The sequence below is a fragment of the Malus sylvestris genome, chromosome 5, assembly GCF_916048215.2.
Source record: "Malus sylvestris chromosome 5, drMalSylv7.2, whole genome shotgun sequence".
In the NCBI taxonomy this organism is placed as follows: Eukaryota; Viridiplantae; Streptophyta; class Magnoliopsida; order Rosales; family Rosaceae; genus Malus; species Malus sylvestris.
In genome coordinates this window covers 2922135-2945195 of record NC_062264.1, presented here as the reverse complement: position 1 = coordinate 2945195, position 23061 = coordinate 2922135, and the positions used below count along the sequence as shown (strand labels likewise).

Here is a 23061-nt window from a genome sequence, read left to right as displayed (position 1 = left end):
AGGGATCGTGAAATCCCATCAGAAACCACTAGGAAGGCTCAGTTTCCAGAGAAACTTGATACAAACATACAAGCAATCTACCAACACAATTAATCATGTTTTAACTTTAAACAATCATCCAAAGCAACGACACAGCTTTTCTGTTGTTTAAATATCCAGATAGCGGTTTGAAGCTTGAAAAGTAATTGATCAAAAAAGAGAGAAAGCAAGTTCTTTAGCTGTTAGGCGGAACATCGCACTTAAGTCCCACATTGACCGCATCCAAAATAGTATAGCTGTTCATATACCTGAACGAAGGATAACAGTTCACGACCTTACTTGAACAGGATCTGTTCTATAGGATCGTACCTCTGTATCCTTGATTTCTAAGGAGACAGGAATCCCAACCTGGTGGATGAATAATGACCGTGCGATCAGAGCGTGATTAACAGTTTCTGGTTCCTAGGTTCCATCAAGCAGTGGATGATCGTTCTCAGCCAGTTTCTCTGTCTGGGGTGGTCGCACGGTAGTCTGACAGGTTCCTTTTTTTCCCTCTCTAACGTTCGCTTTTGGTTTATTTCACCAGCTCACCCACGGAAATCAATTATTTCTTCTTTCGTTTTTAATATTGATTTTTCATTTCTGCAGACTAAATAGAGACAGGAAGACAATCGCAGGATTGATAGATAAAAAATGTAGGACTGTGTTCAGGAGCGGATTCACATAGGAACCGGTGGGCTTGGGACCCTTCGAATGCTGGGAGAAGCTCCTATTGATCGACCACACAGAGGGTTTTAAGCACCTGACCATTTCCTTTTTTTTTTTACTACATCGATATTTTTACACTAAGTGTAGGAGGAGTTCGACAAAGCCGCACAATGAGCGGACTATTTCGTTTTTAATTTCGTGTTTTAATTTTTTTTTTCTTACTAGATATTTCATGTTCCTTGAAGACTGTAAATTTTAATTGTACTCATAATTTAACCTGGTTCCTCCTTTTTTGTTATTTCATTTGAAGCTGCTACATTGTAGTTGTTTTCTGGTGCTTTTGCTTCCTTTACTTTTCCTAGAAAATGAAAGACTCTGCCTGACTGCCTCATTCATTTTCATCTTTGAAGCAACAAAAAGGGGTTTGATATAATGATTGGTTGCATTCGGAAAGAAAAAGGTTTACTCTTTCTTTTATCTACATCTCGATGGTGATGGGGAGCGACAACTTGTTTGTCAAAACGACATGAACCATTTTTTAACTAATTGATGAAAAAGAAATCTATTTATGATTGCAATTTTGGAAATATTATGCAGTATGTACAACAATCTAATTGTCAAACTGCTTAGCATAACGATCTAGTGGCATTATTTTGAGGTTTAAGAGTAAAATCTCATGTTCGAATCTCGTAATTTGGTATTATTAACTTATTGTGAGACTTACACCAAATTTCTCATATTTTAGTATAAATATATTGTGTGCTTCCAATTGGCTTTTAAATAAGCACCAGTGTTAGCAGCAATCATGATAGTACGAGCAGGCCACGTGTTACACCAAATTCCTCATATTTTATTAAGTCATGTTAGCATACACAGATTGTTATCTCGTATGTAAGCTTTAAATCAACAATTAATGGAGCTGGAAATTTTAAGAAAATGAAGGATTCAAGAAAGATAGATTTCAGAGAGAGAGAGAGAGAGCTTGAAGAAGAAATAAATGAGAAGCTTGTTTTCATTCACACGCACACTGTGCACATGTAATAATTGGGAATAGAATATTCCCTCATTACATCATTCAAATATAGCCCTTCATTTATCTAACCTATAAGGTAATGATACATGGCATAAACTATCACTTACTCTAAGATTACATCTTAGTTGCACACTTGGACTGTGATCCAAGGGCTGACATTTAAACTGAGTTCTACTCTTAGTTCTTATAACATTTCATCATATACACTTATAAACTAACACTCCCTTCTAAGTGTTGTGCTGAAATCACTCCTAGAGCTTTCCTCAGAAATTCAAATCGATCCCTTGCTAAAGCTTTGGTGAAGATATCTGCAATCTGTTCTTCAGTCTTGCAGTATAGCAGATCAATCTCACCATTGTGAAGTGCATCTCAGATGAAATGAAATCTTTGATTGATATGTCTGGTTTTGTGATAATGAATTGGATTATTTGATATGGCAATAGCTGAAGTGTTATCACATAGCAACTGAGTTGGTTCTGCTTGCTCTTCTCCAAAGTCAGAAAGCACAAATCTCAGCTAAATGGCTTGTGTAGTGGCTTCTGCTGCACTGATATATTCTGCCTCTGCAGTTGAGAGAGCTATATTGCTTTGCTTGATTGAGGCCCAAGAAAACACCCATGAACCAAGATTAAAAGCATAACCTGATGTGCTTCTCATGTCATCTTCATTTCCACTCTAGTCACTGTCACAATAACCAATCAACACTGCACCTTTTCCTTTCTCATAGGCAATGCCATAGTTCACAATGCCTTGTATGTATCAGAACTCTTTTAGTTGTCCCCATATGCTTCTTGGTAGGATTATGCATGAACCTAGCCAATAAGCTTGCTACAAACATGATGTCTGGCCTAGTTGTAGTTAAGTATAGCAAACTCTCCACATTTGCCTATACAAAGTCTCATCTGCCAGATCACTTCCATCTACTTTTGAAAGCTTCTCATTCACAGCCAATGGTGTTGCAACAAGTTTACAATCCATGAGTCCAAATTTTTCAAGCAAAGTCTTTGCATACTTCTTCTGGTGCACGAAAATGCAGGTATCTGTCTGCAATACTCCAAGACCAAGAAAATGGTGAAGCAATCCTAGATCAGTAATCTCATACTGTCTCATCATCTCATTTTTAAACTTAGTCATCATTTCCGTCGAGCTTCCTGTGTAGATAATGTCACATACATATAGTGACACAATGAAAATGCCACTGTGAGATGCCGTGGTATACAGTGTAGTTTCACTTGGACTTCTATTGAATCTATACTTTGTAAAATAAGAGTTTATCCCTTCATACCAAGCTCTTGGAGCTTGCTTCAGACCATATAAAGCTTTCTTAAGCATGTACACTTTATCTTCTTTGCCTTGTATCACAAAGCCAGATGGTTGGTCTACATACACCTCCTCATTCAACACTCCATTTAGAAATGTTGACCTTACATCTAACTGAAATAACTTCCAACCTTTCTGTGTAGCAAGGGCCACCAAGGTTCTTACAGTGTCAAGTCTTGCCACTGGAGCAAAGGTCTCATCAAAGTCTATCCTAGGCTTTTGGGAATAGCCTTTTGCAACCAACCTTGCTTTGTTTCTCTGCACAGATTCATCCAGATTTAATTTTGTCTTATAGACCCATTTAACTCTAATGATTGGTATATCTAATGGTCTATCAACTAGCTCCCAAGTGTTGTTCTTCTCAATCATGTTAATTTCATCTTCCATAGCCTTCTGCCATGATTCATCCTTGACAGCTTCTTCAAAATTTTCTGGTTCTATAATGCACAGATTGCACTTCTTATACACTTTTGTAATACTTTTGTACTTGAGAGGAGTGTGATCAATATCCCGTGGACTTATCATCCTTCCTTGATCATAGATTTCAGTGCTTGAGCTTGGCACTTCACTATCTTCATTTATTTCACATTGTGCTTTAGAACCATAAGAACTCCCTTCATACCCTTGTTCTCATTCTGACACTTCAGTAATTTGAATACTCACACTTCTTTCCTTTTGTGCATTCCAATCCCAACATGCATCTGCATTGAATACAACATCTCTGGAAACAATCACGTTCCCATATTCAATTTTATATAGTCTATATCCCTTCTCACAACTACCATACCCTAAGAAAATGCACCTTTTGCTTGCTAAATCCAATTTCTGTTTCTGTTGTGTTGGCACATGAGAATAACACAATGAACCAAACACATTTAGATGCTTAATTACTGGTTTTCTCCCACTGTATGCTTCAAAAGACGTTTTCTTATTCAAAGCTTTGGTTGGACATCTATTCAGGATATACACAGAGGTATTGATTGCCTCAGCCCAAAAATCAAGTGGAATCTTCTTCTCCAACATGAGACACTTAGCCATTTCCACAATAGTCATGTTCTTTCTCTTTGCCACACCATTTTGCTGTGGTGTGTATGGAGTGGTGAGTTGTCTTTCCATGCCTACATCTTCACAGAATCTATCGAACTCCATTGAAGTGTACTCTCCTTCTCGATCACTTCTAAGCTTCTTCAGCTTATAACCACTCTGCAACTCCACAATAGCTTTGAATCTTTTAAACATACTAAGGACTTCAGACTTGTGTCTTAAAAAATAAACCAAACATATCCTTGTGCAATCATCTATGAAGGTGAGAAAATATCGATTCTCATCCTTTGTAGTTGTCTGCATTGGACCACAGATGTCACTGTGTATAAGCTTTAGAGGAGTTGATTCCCTAGTAGTAGCTTCCCTTGGAAATGCCTCTCTACATTGTGTACCAAGAACACAACTTTCACGCACTCCTTTAACTGTTTTGATTTATGGTAATCCTACCACCATTTCTTGTTCCTCATCAACTTCAAATTGTTTATGTTCAGATATCCCAATCTTCTGTGCCACATAGTAGTAGAGTGGCATACACTTGCCTTAAAAACAATGTGCATTCCATACTGCAATTTCATTGGAAAGCTTCGATTTCCCCTCATTGGTACTCTTGCAACCATGTTGGAATATGAACTGTCATCATAGATTTCCACCTTGTGATCTCCAAACACCAAGTAGTAGCCATGCTCCATCATTTGACCCACATTAAGCAAATTTTCTTTCAGTCTAAGCACAAGCATAACCTCCTTGATGTATCTCTTGCTTATTTTAGTTTCAACCACAAGACTCCCTTTACCAGTCACTTCAACAAGTTGTCCAGTACCCAGTTCAACCTTTGCAGTCAATTCTTGTCAATATCAACAAGTAGATCCTCCCTACCTGTCATATGATTACTACACCCACTATCTACAAACCATACATCATCACATCCTTTTACACTAGTATTAGTTTTATTACCAGCATAAAACATAGTTGGTGTAGATTATACCTGAATGGCATAATTGAGATGTTGCACTGGTTTCTGGCTATTGTAGTCCTTTCCAAGATGACTAAACTTGTCATAGTTGTAACATTTTGGCTTGCCTTTGAATCGACACTCAGTGAAATGCAATTTGTCATAATGTTTCCAAGGATTTCTAGCACCATCAGTGGGTCTGTTATCCCACTTTTTACCTTTTGCCTTCCAATTCTTCTCGTACTTAGCATTTTGATTTCCAGTGAATTTAACTGGTTTGGGATTCACACTAAGACTAGCAAATGCTCTCTCAGTTTTGTTTTTAGAATGCCTATCTAGTCTCAACTTAAAACTCTTCAAAGAGGCTACCACTTCTTGTACCTCAATTACATCCAAATCCTTCAAATGCTTAATAACAGAACATATAAAGTCATAAGCTGATGGCAAACTAATTAACAACTTTTGAACAACTCTCTCTCGAGATAATTCCTCTCCATTAGCTCCGCATTTGATTTATTAAATCAAACAGTTTTGTAAGATAAACAAAAAGTGATTCATCATCTCTCATTCTTGTATATTCAAACTCCCAATGAAGACCTTGCAACTTAACACTTCTAACATGTTTATCACCATGGTATTCTTGCTGCAGAATGTCTCATGAGCCTTTTGAGGTTTCTTCATGAGAAATTCTGGGGAATATCTCATCTGAGACAGCTCCCTAGATCAGACCGAGAACTTTAGCATCCTTCATAAGTCTCTCTGCAAGAATCATCTTCCCAGTGCAACTTGATTCCTCATTTTCTTTCTTCTTCCCATCAGATTCATTATCGTTCTTCGAATTTGAGCTTTTGAACCATTTTTCAACCAGATCCCACAGTCCATGAGACTTGAAAATGGTCTTCATCTTAATACTCCATAACTCATAGTTATCACAGTTGAAAATCAGTGCTCTCACCTCATTACTACCTGATCCTGCCATGTTAGACTCATATCACAATCAACTCGAGCTCAATTTCGAGTTTCTTAGTAGCTCCTTCACATATCCAAACGCCCAGTACCAATTGATCGAACCTGGCTCTGAGGCTATGTTAGCATACACAGATTGTTATCTTGTATGTAAGCTGCAAATCAACAATCAATGGAGTTGGAAATTTTAAGAAAATGAAGGATTCAAGAGAGAGAAAGAGCTTGAAGAATAAGCAAATGAGACGCTTGCTTTCATTCACATGCACACTATGCACATGTAACCATTGGGAATAGAATATTCCCTCATTACATTATTCAAATCTAGCCCTTCATTCATTTACCATATAAGGTAATGACACATGACATAAACTATCACTTACTCTAGGATTACATCTTAATTGCTCACTTGGACTGTGATCCAAGGGTTGACATTTAAACTGAGTTCTACTCTTAGTTCTTATAACATTTCAGCATATACACTTATAAACTAACAAGTCATTGTGTGACTTACACCAAATTCCTCTCATGTGTAGAATCTCCACGGAAACTTAACCAAACTGAATTGTACACGTGCGAAATAAAAGTTAGCGGAACCAAAACTTAATAGTAACATGACTCTGCTCCTATGTTAACCTCCCATTGCTCCGGTCTTGCCAATTTAAGTGTTCAACTGCGAAGTCTTAGTTTCATCTGTCTGATTTGGGACTTCATAGGAGTTGCCATGGCCTTTAGATTAGTGAAGGAAAGAAGCATTAGTCTCTCGATGTTTTTCGATCTGGACTTCTGGAGATAACAGATCTAGTTGCTGCTACTTGTCCTCCATGGATGAAGTCAAGAAGAGATAATAATCCATCTGGAGTCTGGAAAAGTCGAGATTTATGTTGTTTTTGTCAAACTAATTGTTCTTGGATACATGAGTGAATTCTACTGGTAAAAAACTTGAATACTCTCATGCAGCTAGTAAAGAGGGATCACTGAACTATGTAGGCTGTAATCAGATTCCACAGATTTCATAGATTCCACAAATTTCACAGATTCCACAAATTGCAGTTTGAAAGAACTGCACAGATTGTAGTTTGAAAAAACTGCACAAATTGCAGTTTGCATTTTGCAGTGCACAGATTGCACAGATTGAAAAAAAAAATAGCACAGATTGTAGTTTGAAAAAAATTGCACATAATACAGATTGCAGTTTGCACAGATTTCACAGATTGCAGTTTGCAGTGCATTTTGCAGTGCACAGATTGCACAGATTGCACACATCCGCAATAAATTTCAAATTCCAACGCTCAAGTTTCGACAACAATCCTCATTGAATCTGTAAGCAAAAATACAATATAAACATGACATTTTTAAAGTCCAACATCATATTATCCTCATTGAAATTTAAAGTTCATTCATTTGAGTTTAAAATATTACCGCAATTCCTTTTCCTTTATTCGTTTGAGGAGCTTCAGGAACACTTGGTGAGATGGTTGAACTTGTAGAGATAGTATTTGCTCTTTTTCTTTTATATTCTACAATAAAGAACAAACGTTAATTGTAAACCAATTAATATAAAGTTATAAACCAAACTATTAAAAACAAAATAGTTACATTCTTCACACTCTTGATAAAATTCAAGCTCCGCATGACTTGCTTCATACTCAATGCTGCCAATTGGTTCACTTCTTATCCAGTTTTGGAGGCACATCAATGACTCTACTGTTTGAGGAAGGAGACATGATCTACAAGGGTGAATTACTATTTTTCCTCCACTAAATGCACTCTTACTGGCAACTGTTGACACTTGAATTGGCAAGACATCTTTTGCTATCAAAGCAAGTGTGGGATATGTGCTCCTCCCCTTCAACTTCCACCATTTCAAAACGTCAAATTGTGAACCATGTGGTACTTTCTCTATAGTGTTAAAGAGATACCTATCCACCTCATGTGCAAGCACAATATCCTCGGTGTCTTCTAGTTCCTTCTCCCAATCATCCATGATTTGACTAAATATCATTGGATTTTCCGTTGGCACACTAGAAGATGATTGTTTTACCTTTGAAGAAGAAGTGTCAAGAACTAAATATTCTCTACCCTTTTGTTGTGTTTGTGAACCGAAAGCTTGGTAAGCATATTCATCACACATCGCCTTCAACAATGTCTTCACTTCATTACTTTTCTGTTCAATTTCTTCTTCAGGAAGTTGTAACTGCTTTCGGCACAAGTGCATGTAGTGCCTCAATTTGAACCTTGGGTCTAAGACAAGGGCAATTACAAATATTTGATTAAGGGACTCAATTGAACCAAAATACTTTCGATATTTGGCTCTCATGTTGAATGCCATATCACGTAGCACCAACTCTACAGGTCTTCCAGTTTGCATATATTCAGGCAAAAAAAGCTTTTCAATCTCGTTTTCCACAACAATGACATCATGAACAGCTGTATTAGATGTGGGATACTTACTTGCACTAACTTTCAAAGTTATAAGATAGAAGGCCTTCAAAAATTCCACAAACACTTCTGCACTATCCCAATCTTCCTCCTTAGGTGGTCTAACCATCCCTTTACCTGCCACTTCTTCTCCTTCATCATTAAGCACCTTTTCACTAAAATAGGTGGTGTATATATTGGCTTCATCATCTTCGATCATCCTTTCAAATGCTTTTTTGAAACTTCAAGCAAGATTCTAGCATCATGTATGTGCTATTCCACCTAGTAGGCACATCCATAACAACTAGACCCCCACTATCCAACTTCTCACTCTCCACACATTTCTTGAAATAACTTAACCTTTGGGGACTTGGCCTCACAAACCGCACGGCATTTCTAAAAGCATCTACACTTGTATCTAACCTTTTCAACCCATGTTTCACTACTAAGTTGATAATATGAGCTAAGCACCTCACATGCATAAACTTGCCATTCATAATCATTTTACTATTAGGCCATTTCTGCATTTTACGAACAACATACTCAATTGCCATCTTATTAGCCGATGCATTGTCAACTGAGATACACATTAACTTTTTAATCCCCCACTCAACCAAACATTGCTCAATCATCTTCCCTATTTCTTTGCCTTGATGACTTGAAATCAAACCAAAGTTTAGAATCTTTTTGTGCATATTCCAATCATCATCCACAAAATGAGCAGTTAGCACCATGTAGTTCAAGTTTTGCACACTTGTCCATGTATCGGTAGTCAAGCTCACTCTATGATTGTCTATCTTCTTTTTTAACTGATCCTTCATGCTATCATACATATTGAATAACTCCCTCATCATAGTTCTCCGAGATGGAACATGCAATCTAGGCTGGACTTTGCACATCATCCGCCTAAACCCTTCACTCTCCACAATACTAAAAGGTATCTCTTCGAGCACAATAAACTCAATAATACCTTCCACACTTTCTTCTTGGCTCCACCCTTTAGCAACAAGCATGTTTTTGACATTCCCATCCCCAGAAGGTCCAGAACTGCCTAGAACCTTTTGCAACTTATCAGACTTGATCGTCTAATATCTAATGTGGGCGTGACAAGGTACCAATGTTAGTTGAATGTCTGTTGATATCTAATCTAGTGCAGTGGATAGATAAGAATAATAGAGATAAATATAATTTTCTCAAGTAGTCATCTTCGCTCTCCGTTCGCTCTTTGACATTTCGAGCTTTTATCTGTAGTACATTTGTATACAAATCTAACTTCTTGTTCCGTCTATCGGTTGTGTGTTAGGGCTCAAGCGAGTAGTGGCAGGTTAAGTTTTTCAAGCCTGTTAAAGGTGGTTTTATTTTGGTTTGTAGCCCTAGTTTTGATAGTATATATAAGATATTATGATTGAGGTTTATATTGTGTGAATGCTTGTGGAAGAGTGGAAAAATCGTGACCGCTTATCTTTGTCTACTGTTTTTGCATTCTTATTTGGCTTCTTGAACTCCATATTTTGAGTACCTAGAAATTAGAACATATGCATTTTGAAAAGCAATAAGCTAAGTTGAGGAGTGATTGTAAAGTTATAACTGCCTTTAATACAGGGTTTACAGTTATTCTGCACCCCTCATTTCGGGTGTTAATAACAGCTCCCTAGTAGAGGGTGTTGAAATCCCCAACAAGAGCAACGAATGATAAGCATTAGTAGGGGATTAAAAAGATGGTATGGCGATGCATTGTGTTATTTGAGAGAAACTTATGGTTCGAACGGATGGCTAACTACGACAGTTTCTACACTTGATGAGATCAAAATACCAAAATCTCTCATGCTTTTATGAGAGTGGTCTAATTAGGCGTGTGGTTAGGTTGCACAGTCCGAGTTTTCTTCTATCTTTCATGCTCCCCAATGGTAGCCATACAAACTGTTGGAAATGTGCCCTAAAACCAATCATATGATGATACTTTACGGACATTTCACATGTTAAACTAATCTAGTTTAATATCAAGGGCAAATATTATTGTTTGAGCCTTCTCATATAAATGTTATATGCTTAAACGATAAGTCCAAGGAATATGTGATTGGGAGAATGCAATCTAAAGAAGTTAGATTCATGAGACCATTCTTTCGTAGACACATCCTAAACGTTCCTGATCATAGGATTGCCAATTGGGCATTGACAGTCCGTTAAGATCAGTACATGCTGTGTCTTCTCTCAGGGAGAGTGACTAGTCTCGAGTCATTGGTGTGTGTGACATCAAGACAAATACTCATGGTTGGGATAATGCAAAGTAGTCTTTTGACCTGAGGCATCATAGTTGTCTTGTGGTTAAGTCCTTGATATTTGATTATGTCAAAAGTCACTCCAAAAGGAGGGTGTCCACGGCATCGTTGGGGTTAAGCCACTTAGCCATGGAGACAAGTGAATGTGCAACAAGGGATCTCTAACCTTCAAACCGTTTGAGGGAGAATACTCTATGATATGATTTGGAATCTCTGGCCAGAGTATGAATGAGATTTAGGAAGTCGTTCCAAATCACATTCAAGGTAATCATATAAGCACACGAATTACATTGGATAGTAGACATGAATAAATAAACTATCAAACCAAACAATGTGGTCAAGAGTATTGTATTAGAGAAAGACCGTATTGCATTTGTAATCCTAAACTGAATAGGTTCTCCACCTCTTCTGATTAGCTTGGGTAACCATGATATGCTGCTAGGTGCCACTCATGGTTTGTGGAAGCCCTAAACGTGTGTAATCACTAAAGGGAGAATTGAAAGTAAGTTTCAATTCACAATCGATGTGAAATGGTTTTAATCGCCCACTGCCTCGCTAAAAGGAACCTAATGGATCGTACACCGTGTAAGGTGAAGATTGAAGAAACAATGGAGATGAGTAAGAATAATTAAATGGTTTAATTATTTATGGCAAGGATTAATTAATATGTTAATTAATCAAACGAATAAAGTTCGTTAAAAGACCACGGGTTAGTTTTGGGCCTCAAGGCCCAATGGGCTTCGAACGTCAAGCCCATTGACTTAAGTTGTATGACAACTTAATTCACAAAGGCCCAAAAGCCCAATAAAACCCTTATGGCCGGCCATGTTAGAGAGAATGGCCTTTTGGTTCTTTAGGTCACTTATTTGAAGTGACTATATAAATGGCTTTATAGCCTAAATTCCCTAAGGGTTCTTTTGGAGAAAATTGGAGAGAACATGTCTCTCCTTTTTTCTCTAGGAGGTTGGCCCCCTTGGAGGGTGCATCTAGCAATCCCACTCCTCCAAGGTCACTCATTTTCTTCTCCAATCTAACCTTGGTGTGGATACTTAGAGGTTCTCAATTTTGGGAACTTGGAGAAACCTTTTCATCCATCCAAATCCATAGATTTTAGATGCAAGGAATGAAGGCCCTCTCTTTGGATGATTAGCCTTTGCTTATGCAAAGAGGAATCTACAAAGGTAAATTTCAACTCACTTTGATTTTGAGTTGAGTCTTGGTTCACCAATCTACTAGGCTTTGAATTTCATGGTTAATGTTTTGTTTTTGAATGCATGCAAGCATGATTCCGCCTTTTAATTGTTAAATGCATGCTCTAGATGTTATTCAAATGAACATGTTTTCACAAAATCATCCTTCACAAACTCCACAAAATGCTCCTTGATATTGATCTTTACTAGCTCAAGCTCTTATTTTCCAAATTTCATGATTAATGCATGACCGTTATTAATTTAGAGAATTTTTATTGGCACTCTAAATTCCTCATTCTATACTCCTAACTTTCTATATTTAGAAAGAAAAATACACTTGTGAGGAGTGTAAAATGAGATTTTTGGAGTGCCAATAACACTTTCAGTAATTTATTCGGAGAAAGTGATGTACATTGGTTTCATAGTCAAATATTTATGTTCTTTTTCTTTGAATTCTTTGTTATGAGATCCAATTGGTCCTGCTTTCCAGTTTTATGCCCATTCGTGTTTGAAATGGCAAATACATAGAGGGGAAGGAGATATCTCAATTATTTGTCCTAAACCCTAATGAAACAAAGGCAGTTTCTAATTCAAATTCAAGTAAAATGCTTTCCTTATTTTGGCAAAAAAGCAACATCCTTTGCCTACTTTTCTTTTGCTCGACTTTCCTTTCCATTTGATGTTCTACAAGACACGTGGTAGCATTAAAGTATTTCTACAATTACTACGGAGAATGTAGGAGTACAACGAATATTTTAACGGTTAAAATTTTCAAAAATCAACAACAACAACAACAACAACAACAAAGCCTTTTCCCACTAAGTGGGGTCGGCTATATGAATCCTAGAACGCCATTGCGCTCGGTTTTGTGTCATGCCCTCCGTTAGATCCAAGTACTCTAAGTCTTTTCTTAGAGTCTCTTCCAAAGTTTTCCTAGGTCTTCCTCTACCCCTTCGGCCCTGAACCTCTGTCCCGTAGTCACATCTTCGAACCGGAGCGTCAGTCGGCCTTCTTTGCACATGTCCAAATCACCAGAGCCGATTTTCTCTCATCTTTCCTACAATTTCGGCTACTCCTACTTTACCTCGGATATCCTCATTCCCAATCTTATCCTTTCTCGTGTGCCCACACATCCCACGAAGCATCCTCATCTCCGCTACACCCATTTTGTGTACGTGTTGATGCTTCACCTCCCAACATTCTCTGCCATACAACATCGCTGGCCTTATTGCCGTCCTATAAAATTTTTCCTTGAGCTTCAGTGGCCTACGACGGTCACACAACACGCCGGATGCACTCTTTCCATCCAGCACGTATTCTATGGTTGAGATCTCCATCTAATTCTCCGTTCTCTTGCAAGATAGATCCTAGGTAACGAAAACGGTCGCTTTTTGTGATCTTCGCTAGATTGCTCCGGTCATTAGTGTGGATAAATATATAAATGGATAGAGATAGGAAAGCAAACACAAGATGTACGTGGTTCACCCAGATTGGCTACGTCCACGGAATAGAAGAGTTCTCATTAATTGTGAAGGGTTTACACAAGTACATAGGTTCAAGCTCTCCTTTAGTGAGTAAGAGTGAATGATTTAGTACAAATGACATTAGGAAATATTGTGGGAGAATGATCTCGTAATCACGAAACTTCTAAGTATCGGAGTGTGGTGTCGTCTTGACTTGCCTTATCTGTCTCATAGGTAGATGTGGCATCTTCTCTGGAAGTACTCTTCCTCCATCCAGGGGTGGTATCTTTAACTGGTGGAGATGCACAAGGTAATGTATCAATTTCACTTGAAGCTTACTTGTAGTTTCAGGCTTGGTCAAGCGCGATACAAACCATGTAGTAGGAGTCCCCCAAGTCGCCGAGCTAGGGGGTCTGCTGAAAGAGGTGACAGACAAGGTAAGCAATCAGAGCTCCGACTGATTGTTCACCTTCTCCCCATCTTGCAGCAGCATGAAGGATAAAGAGAAGAAAAATGAGAAGAGATGATATGAGATACTTTTGCTTTTGAAGAAGTAACTTTCCACAGGCTTATTCTTGAACTGAGCTGGAGGGTTTTTTGGTTTCCTCCAGAGTATAAGGCCGACTGAAGAATTTGAGGGTCAAAACAAGTCCATCAAATCTAGAGTACGTTCCACCCTGCTGATATGGGATACTTTTGCTTTTGACAGAGTAATGGATGTATCGGCACGTGTGCTGTTACGCTTGTCTCCACATGCTTCCTTGTATCCTTCGCACTTGCCCTATCTGTTCCTCAAGCAGATGCGGAATCTTCCCTGGAAACATAAGATGATGAAGATGAGTACTCGAGAGCAATGCCAGGTAAGTAATCAGGTAAGGGGTTCCAGGCAGTCAGTTCCTGGCTGGAAGCTTGATTCCAAGTGTTGACTGATTGCTCTCTTTCTCCTTGTCTTGCAGGTAAAAACAAGGCCAAAAGAAAAAACAGGGAAAAAGCATGATATGGGATACTCTTGCTTTTAACCCTGATGATATGAGATATTCTTGCTCTAGTATAGCTTGTTTGCAGAGGTATTATCGGGGGGAAAGAAAGCTGAATATTTCGAAAGGCTTTGTTGGGAGTGCCCTCTCAGATATGATGAAGGGTTGAGCATTTTTGCAGGTCTGCCTGTCCGTTGGGGATGGAGGTCGACATATATAGGAGTCTCCCTAACAACAAGTAGTAATGCTATTCCTTTACCCTGCTTGGTCATAGCACGGTAGTGGGAGCTGCCAGTTTCACATGTTTTAACTCTGTCAGAGCACTTTGAAAAAGTGGTCTGTGGTATCTGGCTCTCGAGATTCGGAGAACGATGCCTCTTCGATTTTTGAGAAAGCAATCATGCTGGGGGTCTGACTCTCGAGATTCGGAGAGCAGTGTCTCTTCGATTTTTGAGGAAGTAATCATGTTGGGAGTCTGGCTCTCGAGATTCGGAAGGCGGTGCCTCTTCGATTTTGGAGCAAGCAATCTTGTTGGGAGTGTTGTCTCGAATGTGAGTAAAGGTTGGACATGTTTGCTAGTCTACCTTGCCACGAAGCACAAAGGTTGACACACAGGGACTTTCCAATTATCCAGCAATGGTACTGTTCCTTTACCCTCTCTTCGATTTTGAGAAAGTAGTCATGTTGGGAGTCTGGCTCTCGAGATTCGGAGGACGGTGCCTCTTCGATTTTGGAGCAAGCAATCTTGTTGGGACTGTTTTCTCGAATGTGAGTAAAGGTTGGGCATGTTTGCTAGTCTACCTTGCCACGAAGCACAGAGGTTGACACACAGGGACTTTCCAATTATCCAGCAGTGGTACTGTTCCTTTACCCTTGTGGGTAATAATATGGTAGCTAGACCTTCAAAATTTATGTGTCTAAACTTTGTTAGTGCTGTTTCTTTGCTATTCTTTTACCTTTCTTGGTCAGAGCGATGTAGTGGGAGCTGCAAGCTTCACGTGCTCAACTTTGGCAGAGAACTTTGGCAAAGTGATCTGTGGTACCCATGAGTTATTGTTGCGTGTGGGAAGTGGGTGATTGAACAGTAAGATTCATGTGCTTTCTACTTCACCAGAAGTCTTCGACAGAATGCCCATAATTTCTGCAAAGCTGAGTGTGCGTGTGACAGGTGCTGACAAGGCTAGAAAAGTAGATGCCTCTTCGATTTCTGAGATCGGCCCTCGTGGTCTCTGAGCAGCCCAGCTTTTGAGAAAGCGAGCGCCTCTTCGATTGATTCGGAGAACGGTGCCTCACCGATTTTTGAGAAAGCAATCATGCTGGGGGTCTGGCTCTCAAGATTCGGGGAGCAGTGTCTCTTCGATTTTTGAGAAAGTAATCATGTTGGGAGAGTGGCTCTCGAGATTCGGAGGGCGGTGCCTCTTCGATTTTGGAGCAAGCAATCTTGTTGGGAGTGTTTTCTCGAATGTGAGTAAAGGTTGGGCATGTTTGCTAGTCTACCTTGCCACGAAGCACAGAGGTTGACACACAGGGACTTTCCAATTATCCAGCAATGGTACTGTTCCTTTACCCTCTCTTCGATTTTTAAGAAAGTAGTCATGTTGGGAGTCTGGCTTTTTAGATTCGGAGGACGGTGCCTCTTCGATTTTGGAGCAAGCAATCTTATTGGGAGTGTTTTCTCGAATGTGAGTAAAGGTTGGGCATGTTTGCTAGTCTACCTTGCCACGAAGCACAGAGGTTGACATACATGGACTTTCCATCTTTACCCTTGTGGGTAATAATATGGTAGCTAGACCTTCAAAATTTATGGGTCTAAACTTTGTTAGTGCTGTTTCTTTGCTATTCTTTTACCCTTCTTGGTCAGAGCGATGTAGTGGGAGCTGCAAGCTTCATGTGCTCAACTTTGGCAGAGAACTTTGGCAAAGTTATCTGTGGTACCCATGAGCTATTGTTGCGTATGGGAAGTGGGTGATTGAACAGTAAGATTCATGTGTTTTCTACTTCCCCAGAAGTCTTTGACAGAATGCCCATAATTTCCGCAAAGCTGAGTGTGCGTGTGACAGGTGCTGACAAGGCTGGAAAAGTAGGTGCCTCTTCGATTTCTGAGATCGGCCCTCGTGGTCTCTAGGGAGCCCAGCTTTTGAGAAAGCGAGCGCCTCTTCGATTTCTGAGATCGGCCTTCGTGGTCTTTGAGCAGCCCAACTTTTGAGAAAGCAAACGGCTCTTCGATTTCTGAGATCAACCCTCGTGATCTCTAAGCAGCCCAACTTTTGAGAAAGCAAACGCCTCTTCGATTTCTGAGCAGGCGCCTCTTTGATTTCTGAAGCTCCGTCGAGTGCAGATTTTTATAGAGGCTGGCATTAAGTTCCAAAGCACACTTGAATCTCCACCAGTAGAAGCTTCATTCTTGCACTTCTAAGATCTTGATTTGTCCGACCTCTTCTCTCTTCAACACCTTTGAAAATGTCTGGCCCCTCCGACCGTCGTTTTGACTTGAACCTTGTTGAAGAGGCAGCCCCGCCTTCTCCAGACAACATATGGCGCCCATCCTTCGTCTCCCCAACTGGTCCTCTTACCGTTGGGGATTCCGTGATGAAGAATGATATGACCGCTGCGGTGGTGGCCAGGAACCTTCTCACTCCCAAAGATAACAGACTACTTTCCAAACGGTCTGATGAGTTAGCTGTTAAGGATTCGCTGGCTCTCAGTGTTCAGTGTGCAGGTTCTGTGTCTAATATGGCCCAACGCCTATTTGCTCGAACCCGCCAAGTTGAATCATTGGCGGCTGAAGTGATGAGTCTCAAACAGGAGATTAGAGGGCTCAAGCATGAGAATAAACAGTTGCACCGGCTCGCACATGACTATGCTACAAACATGAAGAGGAAGCTTGACCAGATGAAGGAAACTGATGGTCAGGTTTTACTTGATCATCAGAGATTTGTGGGTTTGTTCCAAAGGCATTTATTGCCTTCGTCTTCTGGGGCTGTACCGCGTAATGAAGCTCCAAATGATCAACCTCTGATGCCTCCTCCTTCTAGAGTTCTGTCCAGTACTGAGGCTCCAAATGATCCCCCTCCGGTGCCTTCTCTTTCTGGGGCTCTACCGACTGCTGAGACTTCTCCTAAGCAACCTTTGTGAAGGCTCCCTCTTGTGTGTTTATTTTGACTCATGTATATGTACATATTTGTAGCTTATCGGGGATATCAATAAATAAGCTTTCCTTCATTTCAACGTATTGTGTTAAATACACCAAAGCCTTCTTCGCTAAGTTCTTTGAATTTTCTTTTGTTGAAGCTTGTATGTTGAAGCTTTCTGAGTGGAGCATGTAGGTTGGGGTAGTGTTCCCTTAATTTCCCGAGTGAGGAAAACTTCTTGGTTGGAGACTTGGAAAATCCAAGTCACTGAGTGGGATCGGCTATATGAATCTTAGAACGCCATTGTGCTCGATCCTGTGTCATGTCCTTCGTTAGATCCAAGTACTCTAAGTCTTTTCTTAGAGTCTCTTCCAAAGTTTTCCTAGGTCTTCCTCTACCCCTTCGGCCCTGAACCTCTGTCCCATAGTCGCATCTTCTAATCGGAGCGTCAGTAGGCCTTCTTTGCACATGTCCAAACCACCGTAACCGATTTTCTCTCATCTTTCCTTCAATTTCGGCTACTCCTACTTTACCCCGGATATCCTCATTCCTAATCTTATCCTTTCTCGTGTGCCCACACATCCAACGAAGCATCCTCATCTCCGCTACACCCATTTTGTGTACGTGTTGATGTTTCACCGCCCAACATTCTGTGCCATACAGCATCGCCGGCCTTATTGCCGTCCTATAAAATTTTCCCTTGAGCTTCAGTGGCATACGGCGGTCACACAACACGCCGGATGCACTCTTCCACTTCATCCATCCAGCTTGTATTCTATGGTTGAGATCTCCATCTAATTCTCCGTTCTTTTGCAAGATAGATCCTAGGTAACGAAAACGGTCGCTCTTTGGTATTTCTTGATCTCCGATCCTCACCCCTAACTCGTTTTGGCCTCCATTTGCACTGAACTTGCACTCCATATATTCTGTCTTTGATCGGCTTAGGCGAAGACCTTTAGATTCCAACACTTCTCTCCAAAGGTTAAGCTTTGCATTTACCCCTTCCTGAGTTTCATCTATCAACACTATATCGTCTGCGAAAAGCATACACCAAGGAATATCATCTTGAATATGTCCTGTTAACTCATCCATTACCAACGCAAAAAGGTAAGGACTTAAGGATGAGCCTTGATGTAATCCTACAGTTATGGGAAAGCTTTCGGTTTGTCCTTCATGAGTTCTTACGGCAGTCTTTGCTCCTTCATACATATCCTTTATAGCTTGGATATATGCTACTCGTACTCATTTCTTCTCTAAAATCCTCCAAAGAATGTCTCTTGGGACCCTATCATACGCTTTTTCCAAATCTATAAAGACCATGTGTAAATCCTTTTTCCCATCTCTATATCTTTCCATCAATCTTCGTAAGAGATAGATTGCCTCCATGGTTGAGCGCCCTGGCATGAACCCGAATTGGTTGTCCGAAACCCGTGTCTCTTGCCTCAATCTATGCTCAATGACTCTCTCCCAGAGCTTCATTGTATGACTCATTAGCTTAATACCCCTATAGTTCATGCAATTTTGTACGTCGCCCTTATTCTTGTAGATAGGCACCAAAGTGCTTGTTCGCCACTCATTTGGCATCTTCTTCGTTTTCAAAATCCTATTGCAAAGGTCAGTGAGCCATGTTATACCTGTCTCTCCCAAAACTTTCCACACTTCGATTGGTATATCGTCTGGGCCTATTGCTTTTCTATGCTTCATCTTCTTCAAAGCTACAACCACTTCTTCCTTCCGGATTCGACGATAAAAGGAGTGGTTTCTACACTCTTCTGAGTTACTCAACTCCCCTAAAGAAGCACTCCTTTCATGTCCTTCATTGAAAAGATTATGAAAATAACCTCTCCATCTGTCTTTAACCGCGTTCTCTGTAGCAAGAACCTTTCCATCCTCATCCTTGATGCACCTCACTTGGTTTAGGTCCCTTGTCTTCTTTTCCCTTGCTCTAGCTAGTTTATAGATATCCAACTCTCCTTCTTTGGTATCTAGTCGTTTATACATATCGTCGTAAGCCGCTAACTTAGCTTCTCTGACAGCTTTCTTCGCCTCTTGCTTCGCTTTTCTATACCTTTCACCATTTTCATCGGTCCTCTCCTTGTATAAGGCTTTACAACATTCCTTCTTAGCCTTCACCTTTGTTTGTACCTCCTCATTCCACCACCAAGATTCCTTTTGGTGTGGGGCAAAGCCCTTGGACTCTCCTAATACCTCTTTTGCTACTTTTCGGATACAACTAGCCATGGAATCCCACATTTGGCTAGCTTCCCCCTCTCTATCCCACACACATTGGGTGATTACCTTCTCTTTGAAAATGGCTTGTTTTTCTTCTTTTAGATTCCACCATCTAGTTCTTGGGCACTTCCAAGTCTTGTTCTTTTGTCTTACTCTTTTGATATGTACATCCATCACCAACAAGCGATGTTGATTAGCCACGCTCTCTCCTGGTATAACTTTGCAATCCTTACAAGTTATACGATCCCCTTTCCTCATTAGAAGAAAATCTATTTGTGTTTTTGACGACCCACTCTTGTAGGTGATCACATGTTCTTCTCTCTTCTTAAAGAAGGTGTTGGCTAAGAAGAGATCATATGCCATTGCAAAATCCAAGATAGCTTCCCCATCCTCGTTTCTCTCCCCAAAACCATGGCCACCATGAAAACCTCCATAGTTGCCTGTCTCCCTGCCCACGTGTCCATTTAAATCTCCTCCTATAAATAACTTCTCCGTTTGAGCAATTCCTTGCACCAAGTCTCCAAGATCTTCCCAAAATTTCTCCTTCGAACTCGTATCCAACCCTACTTGAGGTGCGTACGCACTAATCACATTGATAAGTTCTTGTCTTATTACAATCTTGATTGCCATGATTCTATCTCCTACCCTCTTGACATCTACAACATCTTGTACCAAGGTCTTGTCCACGATGATGCCAACACCGTTTCTCGTTCTATTTGTGCCCGAATACCAAAGTTTAAACCCTGAGTTTTCTAGATCCTTTGCCTTACTACCAACCCACTTAGTTTCTTGTAGGCACATAATATTTATCCTTCTCCTCACCATAACTTCCACTACTTCCATAGATTTTCCCGTTAAGGTTCCTATATTCCACGTTCCTAAACGCATTTTGCTCTCTTGAACTCTACCCTTCTGTCCTAGCTTCTTCACCCTCCCCCGTCTAATAGGATCAAAGTACTTCTTTTGTGTGTCCCGGGTAAAGTTGATAGGAGCATATGCTCCCAAACAACTTTGAGTGGAGTCGTTCGAAAAGAAGTTTCTATGGCCCCCTTGCTCATTTAACACTGCATCCGGGTGCCGATGGAGATACAGCGACCCTTGCTCACTTATCACTGTGCTCGGGCCACACAGCGCGCCACTTACGGGTGACGCCCTAGCTTTAGCGCGATTTTGTTCTGGATTCATTTTCATAAGGATTCGACGTGATCATGGAGTGCCGGCTGTCGACTACCTGACGCCCTCCCCCTCCTCCTTTATCCGGGCTTGGGACCGGCCATGTAAGACATAGGCGGAGTTAAAATTTTTCAAAAATCAAGATATAATAATTACAACACTCGGAATATCTCTAGTCCGGAACACCCTAGAATTTTTGGTAATAGCAATTCCCATCCTGTAGAGTAGAAAACACTCTGAGTTTCCAATAGGGTTTCTTTTCCCTTTCAGTTGACCAATTCAGTGTTGTAACTTTTGCTTGTACAGAGTCTTTCTTCCTGGCTCATGTGTTATCTTGTACTGGCATTTTTGGAAGATACTAGCGCCACTCTCCTTTTTTAACTTTTGTTCCCAATTTTTCTCATGTAGGGTAGGGTTAGGTTTTATTTTCATTTGCTTTGATGGTTGGTCAAATCCTTTCCTTCATTTGATTGTTAAGTCTTTTTTGTCACGATCACGAGGAGTCAAATTTTATGTCCTCCATATTTTTTGTATTTTTAGATTTAGTTTTTATTTATTATGATGAGTAAGGTTTATTTCTTCATCTGATTAGTTGTTATTTCTTTTTCCATTTCAATAAAACTTCTTCTCATACTGTCAATGCTTATTTATAAAATAATACATAAATAGGTGAATAAAACTCATTGCACTCCATTTTGATTAGCTAATTAATTAGCTAGTGGTCTAATGTTATTTCTCTTTCTAAGTTTGAAGCCATAACTTAAATGTATGTTAGATTTTGAAATTACTATTCTAAAAATCCTAGACGACGTTAGGCAGCTGGTCATTGTCCCGATTAATGTCTAGACGTTTAAAAATTAAAAAATGGCGCCTAGACCTCCTGAGACGCTTGCCTAGCCGCCTAGTCTGCCCAGACGTGCTACTCACTTAGCAGAAAATAGATAACTTTGATTTTGCATTTATTTTTTACAATAAATTGTAAGATACTTGTTGCATACTTAAATGAACACTGACACTTATTTACAAGACATATAATAGATTTACTTAAATCCACCTAGTCCGCCTAGGCGCTAGGCCCTAACCCGCCGCCCGACTAGCTCCTAGCGTCTTTTAGAACCTTATTTGAAATACACTACTAATGACAATTTTTCCATTTTTCAACAAAATAATCACATGAAAGGCAAGAGTCTTGTGTTTTAATATCATTTCCAAAATTCCAATTTATCCTTACATATGCCACTTGTGAGCTAATTATGTAAAAAAAACTCAATAATAATAAGTTATTATTCTTGAATTGCAGCCTTGGTTTAATCGCGAATGCTAAAAACTTCACTAAAAATTTCACTAAAAATATATTAAGGGGCAAGAAATCAAACACAAAATCTCAAAGGAGTGAAAAATTGAGGTGAGGTGATACTGGTACTAAAAAAATGTCATCTTGTGTTTCAAAATTCAAAAGTATAAAAACATAAAATGAAAATTTACTTGAAGAAGTGTTTCAAAATTCAAAAGTGTAAAAACATAAAATGAAAATGTACTTGAAGAAGTGCAAAATGATTAGTTTAGAGCTTTCATCCTACATTTGAGGTTTTGATTTGAGTCCTCATTCTCTCGATAACAAGAGATTTTTTTTCAATTTGATCGAAACACGGGGTGGTAAACAGTGATGGATCCAGGATTTTAATATTGGGTGGTCCCAATATACATAGACGAAGCTACATGAGGGCGAGGAGTGGCTGCCACCCCTCCCCTCGCCGGAAATCAAGCCTAAGAGCGGTGGTTCACCCCTCTGGTCCAAACGGAAGTGATGAAATTTCTAGTTTTCTGGCCTTTTGGGTTTCCCTGCTCTAACATCGCGCAAGCTGCGTGTGGGTTCTCATTTTTTTTCTTAAAGAAAAATACCAGGCTTGGCGAATGAAAGAAGGAATGAAGATCTGCATTTTGCAGCTTCTGGAAATGGAGTTCTGGTTCTAACGAAGAAGAAGAGGGAAGAAGAAGAGGGAGGAAGAATAGAGACTTTCTCTCTCTCCCATCCCACCCACGTGCCCTTTCAAAATTATGCCAATTTGTTTTATTTTTTTAGCCATTGGCCAATCAATGTGCGCCACCTAACTTACTATTTAATGTGCTGATTTATTTTGAGATTTGTTTTGTTTTTTAATTATTGTCCAATTAATTTGACCATTTTTTCAATAT

At 39.8% G+C, this 23061-nt stretch overlaps 1 long non-coding RNA gene and 1 other non-coding gene across 2 annotated transcripts in view; one reads left to right on the top strand and one right to left on the bottom strand.

The window, feature by feature from the left end:
- The window catches only part of LOC126623651 (uncharacterized), a 62215-nt gene that overhangs the window by 8212 nt on the left and 30942 nt on the right, over positions 1-23061 (bottom strand). The gene's annotated exons all lie outside the window — the stretch shown is intronic.
- LOC126624891 (small nucleolar RNA U3) lies at positions 309-520 on the top strand. Its single transcript, XR_007624265.1, has one exon. It is a non-coding gene; the product is annotated as a small nucleolar RNA U3 (small nucleolar RNA).